This window comes from Anguilla anguilla, chromosome 4, assembly GCF_013347855.1.
Source record: "Anguilla anguilla isolate fAngAng1 chromosome 4, fAngAng1.pri, whole genome shotgun sequence".
Classification (NCBI taxonomy): Eukaryota; Metazoa; Chordata; class Actinopteri; order Anguilliformes; family Anguillidae; genus Anguilla; species Anguilla anguilla.
Window position 1 is genome coordinate 29938529 of NC_049204.1, and position 8523 is coordinate 29947051.

Genomic DNA, 8523 nt, shown 5'->3' on the forward strand with positions numbered 1-8523 from the left:
AAATGTGTTTTTAACATAATAATTTAAATGTGAAATCAGTCTCTTTTTCTTTTATTAAAATCACTATTACCTTACCAAACACTGGACTTCATTATACATACGTTGATCAGTGGATCATTCCCTTAAACATGAATACCTTACAGCCTGAATTAAAAATAATATTGTTGCAGCATTTCTGGAATTAATGTTGATTTCATTGAATAATCTGAATTTTTTGTTCAATTGAATGTCTATGAATTCATTACTTATAGTAATCTATTTGAAATATTTTTTGGAGTATCATTAAGAATGACAATAGTTTGCAATATGCGATGCAATACTTTCAGTTGCAGTGAATGACATTATATTCTAATATCATACAACAGATTAGGTATTTTGCCTGTGCTCCCTCAAAGTGTGTGCTAGAATTGGCTATTGGCATACTATAGCAATTCTTGAGCTGTACTCATTTTATCTTCCATTAAGCTCTATGTTGCTGTTCAATGTTCACTTGTTGTTTTGTGCATAGGTATTTTTAGTGCATTTTACCTTGGACACAGGTCTCAGTATGTGATGTTCATTGATGATTGATCTCTTCGCTGAAAATTTGCGTAAGTTCCTGTTTTACATGGTGGTACAACAAAGCCAGTTACTGTATATGTGATAACTGCATTTACTACTGTCGCATGTGCTTATTAACCAAGTAACCAAGACTGTTTCTATTTTTTTTCTCAATGTTGTTGTTTGCAGATGTAAAAACTTGATTATTGTGCTGTCACATTTTGGGTCTGGCCGTACCTTTCTGAAAATATGGAATCCAATGTAAACTGTATTGAAACATCATACAATAAAATGTGGGTCATTAAGTGTGTGATATATTTGTTTGACATAATTATTTTGTCATTTAAAAAATAGAAACAATTTCAGCCAGAGAAAACAGAATACCTCAAATACCGCATACAAAGATGTCTCTGAACTTAAGACTGGATACATTTCTAAAGAGAGTCTTTTTTTAAATTCATATTTACTGTGCTGGAATTAAATGACATACTGGAAAGATCTGGCGTGCTTTAACCTATGTGATATACAGACAGTTTCCTTATAGATGTAGTTTGTGTAGCAGGACCGCACATGTTGGGTGACCAAGCCTTATTTGGGTGTAACTCAAATGCGCCCTTGCACAAGTAGATTCTTGTATAAAACTACTGCTGCTATTTATTAAAACAAAGAGTCTTTCAATTACTTATAATTTTATGAGTCATAAAGCCAGCAGCTTTCTTTTGTCACAGGCTGAAAGCAGGAAGCACGAATTTGGCCAAAATTTGTAGGTTATTTCAGTAATTATCCCCAACATGTGTGTGCTGAAGCAAAGGCCGCTAATACAGACCTGGCGTTGTTCTTACTGGGCAGAAGTAAATGGCAGAAGATAAAAATGTATAAATGATATTTGTGGAGAAAAATATTAATCTAGCCAATTCCAGAGCCAGATTCCCTGACATCTCTAACATTCTACCCTTTTGGAGTAGAAGGGTAGACATTTCAGGAATCAAAATAGCAACAATAATAATGATAACACATATGAACCTTAAAAATAAACACATCTTGCACACTAATATAGGCTCCCAAGCCAAAAAATATGCTTGATATAGGGTATTAGGAATTTCTTAATGTAGCAAGCCTACTAAAGTGTTTTGAATGTGTGTTTTACATTCAATTCTAGGTCAGTACTCCGAAGGCAATGCTAATACAGAATACAATTTTAAAGGTTATTCTAATAACAATGTTGGTAATATTTGAATATTGCATGTGCCTCATGTTTTCCATATACTGATAAGCTCTCCATGCCATGTGACTGAACCTTTTTCTGGTTCGTACACAATATATTCATTATCATGCTGTGTATGCAAAGTTGCTGTCAAGTCATATGAGACCTTTTATGCACATCGACTATGATTATTGGGTTCACTCATCTATAAAAGCATTGCTTGCCATATTGTGCACAGTAAAATCCCCAGTGTTAATTCAACTCTAACATAAACTAGAGTTTATGTATGTGCTCTGTTAGAGTTCATTTAACACTGACCACTTTACTGTGTGCATGAGTAACAGATTCATAGCCCCACAAAAGTAGTAACTGCATCCATTATATTCATATGATACTTATCGTTACCCATATCAAGCTCCTGATTTTCATAATACAACAACATTTTCATAATACATCCCTTCTTCTAACAATTTTGCATGTTTCTGCCATCCTTGCATGACCAAGTTAAATATTAAGCATACACAAGGTCAGTATTTAAAGTCCTGGACTTAAGCTCATTAAGCCAATTCCTGCAAGATTAGCATGAAACTTGAAGACTAGTCTTGAAAATTAACTCATTTGAATTCCATACAATATAAGATAATAAAACAATAGTGAGCCAGGCAATACTAGACTGACATCATGAAGCTGAAAACACACTGAAAATGTTCTTGATTTCTAGAACAGGTCCCTTTTCTCTATATTTATTTTGGTACATAATAATTTACCTGAATGTGCACAGATGCCTGCATTCTGAGGACTCACTGTGAGGAATTTAAACATAAGACTTGCCATGTATATTTGTGCATAACAAAATGCACTAAATTCAACCTTATTATGTTGCGCTGGTGGGTCAAACTGCATTTAATACAGGCCCTGGAGTCTGGTAATACACATAAAATCATGTTCCATTCCATTTCATTTCTATTCCTATCCTAATCTTTGACAATGAAGATACTTGCTTGGGAACAGATCGGTTCAGGAGGTAAAGCATTTGTCTAAATTGTGCAAATATGTTATGCATTATATGTAATCTTGGTCATACTAAGTTTGTGGGAAAAGCATTCACTATATTGGCAAATGGCAATTAAAAGAATAGAATACATGTCATGGTTCTGTGTTTGTCTGCGTTTCCTTTTTTGGGCCGCCAGACGGCGGCACTTCAGTTTGTAGTTCTGTTCCTTTTCCCTGTTTAATTGTATTATTGATTTCAATTATTCTATTATTGTTTTTTGGTTATGTCTCATTTTCCCTTCCCTCTCTGTGGTCTGATTGTGCATTGTGCCGTCCTGTGTACTGTTCGTGTCGTGTCTATTTAAGTTCTTTGCTTCCCTGACTCGGGTGCTGGTTCCTTGTGTTTCCGCATGTTTTTCTGCCTCTGTGTTTCCGCCCGTGAGTACCTGCCCTGCCCGAGTTCTGTTCTGCGCGTTTTTCTTTTTGGATTTTTGGTTTCTGCTGTTTTTCTGTTGTGAAGGATTTCTTTGTGTTTTTCGAGAGTTGCCCTGCGAGGCCCTTCATTCCCTGCTTTTTGTTACCTGTTTTGGATATTAAAGTCTTTGTTTGGAGTTTTGTGTTTTTCACTCTGCGTTTTGGTCCTGGTCCCTGTTCCCTGACAATACAATTTTAATCGCTTTGTGAACTTATTACACGCGGCACAATAACAACCAAAAGCGACCCAGATAAACTTGAAGAGAGTATATTTTTCAAGTAAGAATGTTGTAATAGTTTTTAATTTTTTAATTTTTTAAGAGATGTTAATATGAGTGACACAAACTAGAAAAGACACTCTACATGAATAACAATTACACTTTATTAATCTTATCAGTTTTTTGTAACAGGTAATCATCTCATCTCCCCGGCCTGAAAGCATGTCCCAACAGTGTCTTCCAGACAAATGCCTTATGAGCACAAGATTACAGCACTCACTGCAACCATGTTCAGCAGAATAGCCAAGGCATCAATATCTGCTCCATGTTTAGACTTCATACCTTAACATGTAACTACTGGCCCGCCACATGAACTAAAATACTGATGTCAGGACTGTGACTATAACAAATGTGAGTTTGAGCACAATAACAACCGTTTTAAATTTGCAGGCCAAAATGTTTTCATTGATCCCCTGTTACATTGTATATATGTAATATATGTAACATAATGTAAATCATTCTTGTAATCATGTTTATTGTCATTATTATTGCAACTGACCTTTATTTTTAAATAAATATATTTCGGAAGTTTGCTTCTAATGAGTTTCCATTATCTAACAAATATTATTGTCATCAACTTTTTAACTAGAACACATTCCTTTCTGTGTTAGTTGCATACTGATTTATCTTCAGCTGGCATTACATACACTTGATATGATTTATTGTGCCATTCCTCAGAAGTTTTAACGCCAAATGAAACCAATACAAAACTGTTTTTATCTGATGCAGAAAGCTGAAAAAACCACCGCCTGGTTAACAGTGAGTCAGTCCATAGTCCATAGGCACGGATGATGTAGTCAATTATAAAGCCCATCAAAGGGAAGCGCATCACTGACATACACAATGGAAGAGAGGAGAGGCGGTCAAATAAGGAATACCAATCCTCTGAATAGCAAGACCAATGAGGCACAGACAGACCACATTGATTACGAGACTGATCTGGACAAGAGAAGCATCTATTCAAAAATGCAGTGAACACTCAAATTTAGCACAAGCCACCCCTCAATGGGGATTTAAACAAATGTGCTGGCCTTGGTGAAAATGTATTAATGTATTTATGTTTAAATCAGGAGAAGAGATTGAAAAGGTAACGGAAGTTGAGGGTGGCGATTTTGGCGGCCCTCACCACACCTTCAGCAATGACAAAGACACACAAATGAGTAACCTGGAGAGTAAAGGCAAAGGAGGGAGTGGGAAGGCTTGAAGCATTGCTTAATCACTTAAATTACCAGCTTCCTGCCTAGAAAAAAACCTCCACAGATTATGTTGCAGTTTTCGCACGCAAAATGGTTATGCTTTATTTAGATCCATGGTAACCATAATACAAGAAAGAGAAATTAATCGACAATATCTGCCATGAAACCTGTCATTTCCCGCTATATCACCTGTATTTTGTTACTCAATGCGAATTTACTTAAATCACTTATTTTTCAAAATATGATATCTATTTAAAGAACAGAACTGTTTTTTGAACGTAAGGTATTCAGTTTACACAAATATATTAATAATTTTCATCATTATCTTCACTATTTTTATAATGGCATTCATGAAGCCTTTTCCAGCAAATATGAGAAATAAATGTATAACAACAAATTTGCTGACAATACATATGATGAAAGATGTGTTACAAACAAGTAGGTATAAAAACAGAGGGGGAAATTCCATTAAATATTTTTTTATTCTAGGAGTTAAAAAGTATTTCAGTGAAACCTTAAGCGGTACAGTATATATTTAGGCAAGTCTTTCACAATTGAGGCGAGATTGTGTTCCAGCAAGTGGTGAAGACACATAACATACAGTGTTCTGTTGTAGCAATATCATACTATAATAATATAATGATAGCAACCATCTTATCTGCACTGTCTTTTAGAGTTGAGTTCAGCTTAAAAAGACATGAAAAATTCTAACATGCATTTTTATTGTGAGCATCAAAGGTGAACCATTATTCCATATCCTAATTATACATTCTGTGGTCTTGACATGGTAAACATATTTAAACTAAGAAGTTAAATTATGACTAAAACTGGTAACTATTCCTGGAAATATGCAAAAAAATGTGCTAATTCAGCAGATGAAAGTGCTAGAAAAACACAAAAGGCTGCATAGAGTCTTCCTGTTGGTTTGTGTAGTGACGTTCATTCAAATAGTTGTCTATGCTTTCCTCAACCACAGGTATGCTTTTGTTGCTTCTATGGTTCTATTATATTACAATATATAAGGGCTCAAACCTTAAATCCATGATATGTAACTTGCTTCATCTTCATCTCTGATTGAGATTCACTTTTAATGGTGTAACTATGGCAAATTCCCAAACAAACCCAGTCACATTTACCCTCCTTTAGATTCATAACTGTGGCAATCAACAGTGTTGCTACGCCAACAATTAAAAGTGAGAGAATGGGAAAGACACAAATTAACTGTCCAAATGTAACCAGGCAGGAAGTTACAGTAAGTTTTAACCGACTGCATAATATTATCACCTGAAGCTATTGAATGGCTATGATTGCTTCTTCCTCCCTTCTAGTCAAATTCCAAATGGATTAATTATATTTTGTCACACAACATGTGTGTTCCAACAGGTTTTGGAAAACTGTAACGGCAGACGGTAACCATGAAACAAGAACACAGAAATAAAAATGGGTGTGCCTGAAACTGAAAGTAGACATAAAGGGTTGCAAATCATCATATTCGCTTGTCACATAAATACACCTTCAACTTTCACTCTCTCCCATTAAATCCATTTACTCACAATGTCTTATGCCAAAATATTACCATACATCAGAGATTTGTCTATCATATTTGGGTAAAAAAATTATTGAAGCAAAACATTATGGTATTCTCAATACCCATGTCTCCTTGCTAAGTTTTTGTATTAAGTGAATGCTTTGTGAAACTTAGTCCTGTAAATGCATTCTGTATCTTTATAAGAGTAAAAGTGCTGTATTTCAAAACAACAAATAAAACATTTGCTTAGATATGTTCAGCTTTTTTAATTATATGATCACCCTCCAATATTTGTATTCATCATATAGAACATAGAGAAGCCAGATAGTAGTAGTTTGGCTAAAATAAATAAATTCCATATTACTGTAATTCAGTTTAACAGTGTCTTTCACTCTTAAAAAGATGCTTTACAAGAAAACCGGGGAGCTTCCAGTGCGTGGGGGAAATATGTATGAACTCCTAAAAAATCAGCAAATGAGGAAAACAAATCCCCATTTGGAATAAAGAAACACCCAGACAGTCATGAAACATGGCTGTTACAATGATTGTAATGCACACATTTTAATTTCCAGTTCTAAAAACAGAATAATATTACCTCTCTGGGCAGTCCCAGATCCCCTGTCAAATGTGTGATGGCAAAAAACTATATTAAGTAGTGTATGCAATCAAAAGAATGATTTATTACTTGATGAATCTTCTTTATACTATGAAATGAATCCCTTTTTATTCAGCTGAAATTCTAAATGAGCTTTTTGTATCCCTATAATCAGGGCCGTGCACAGACATTTTGGGGGGCAGGGGCTCAATTGAAAGAAAAAAGGGCACTCTCCACCCCCCACGCACCATCCCCACTATTTTCATCCTGATATTGCCACCGACCAAAAGGGCACTCGTCCAGTGAGAGGGCAAAAGGGCAGGGGCTCAAGCCCCCCCTGAGGTCTATCTGTGCACGTGCCTGCCTATAATGGCGTGTTGCGTGTGGAGTGGGGGACCTCGCTGCTTAAACAACAATTTAAATTTTAACCCATCAGAGGTACGTCTGTTTAGCAAGTTGCCAAGCGGAATTGGCTAGCCATTACAGAACAGACATTCTGTCTGAGGTAGTGTTATGTCCTGTCCGCCCTCTCATATTTAGTAATGACATGCTTTAAACGAAATGAAATCTTACTATTTCCATGTTGAATTTTGAAAGCTACGTTTAAATATGTATCGTGTCCCTGAATAAGAGTTTAAAATTTAAGAAAAAAAGGGATTGCACGGGGTCTTTACATCTGCAGCTGGATCGTAAGGTCCAATAAAAATAAACTAAGAACCAATTGCGCCATCTATTGTTTAAATATATAACCTCTAAAAATAACAGAATTGAACTTCATTTTCCGCAAAGTCATAAGCTTTCACATAAGATGTGATGGAATGGGTGTTGATAATGTTCTTCTTAATGGGCAAGAGAGAATATTCTGCATAATTATAGTCCGAGTAGTCCCATATGTGCTCCAATATCAAATGGGGGACCCCCTTGGTCTCCGGTTCCTGAGGTAGTGTTATGTCCTTGGAAATGTGTTGTAGTGTATGTATGGGCCTCTTCTGATCCGCGAATGCTGTTCTAGAGCCTCGTCTAGTTAAGGACTCACGTGCCAGACCGCGCTTTGTAAGTGATCAATAAAATTTTAAAATAATTTCTAAACTGTATTGGCAACAAGCGCAGAGATGCTGATGCTGGACCGATCTCCAATTTGAGCTGGTCAGCAGTTTTGCTGCTGAATTCTGTACCAATTGGGCCAAAGCTTTACGATTCAGGCAAGCAGGCTAAACAAGGCATGACAATTGCCTAATGTGACTGTATAAAAGCATGACTTTCCCCCCCAGTATCCTTAAAAGACAGATGGGTCTAATTTATGATGTTTCTGAGTTGGTGATGACATGACTGAACGAGCGTCTTAATATGTTGCTTAACGTTATGTTTTGGAACTATACACAGTGAACCAGGTCGGAAATTTCTTTGGAAAGTTACGGTCTACATTGTACTCGAATTGGTGAATGTCACAATTTTTTTAGTAGCTGGTACCTAGCTGTCGCATCGTTAAATGTCCGTTCAGTTTGAATATTTATGACTTAAAGACTGTTCGGCATCAATGTCTGTTGCTGTTAATGTCAAGTTTCTCCAGTTTACTACAACTTGGCGAAAACGCGATACCACTGTTCTCCACTGGCTTCCATTATAACATGTGCATCTTGTAAAGGCTGCACCATCTTGGTCCTGTATTAGCAATGGCCCGGAAGTGTGTAATGTGACGTTAAAGGTTGGCGCTA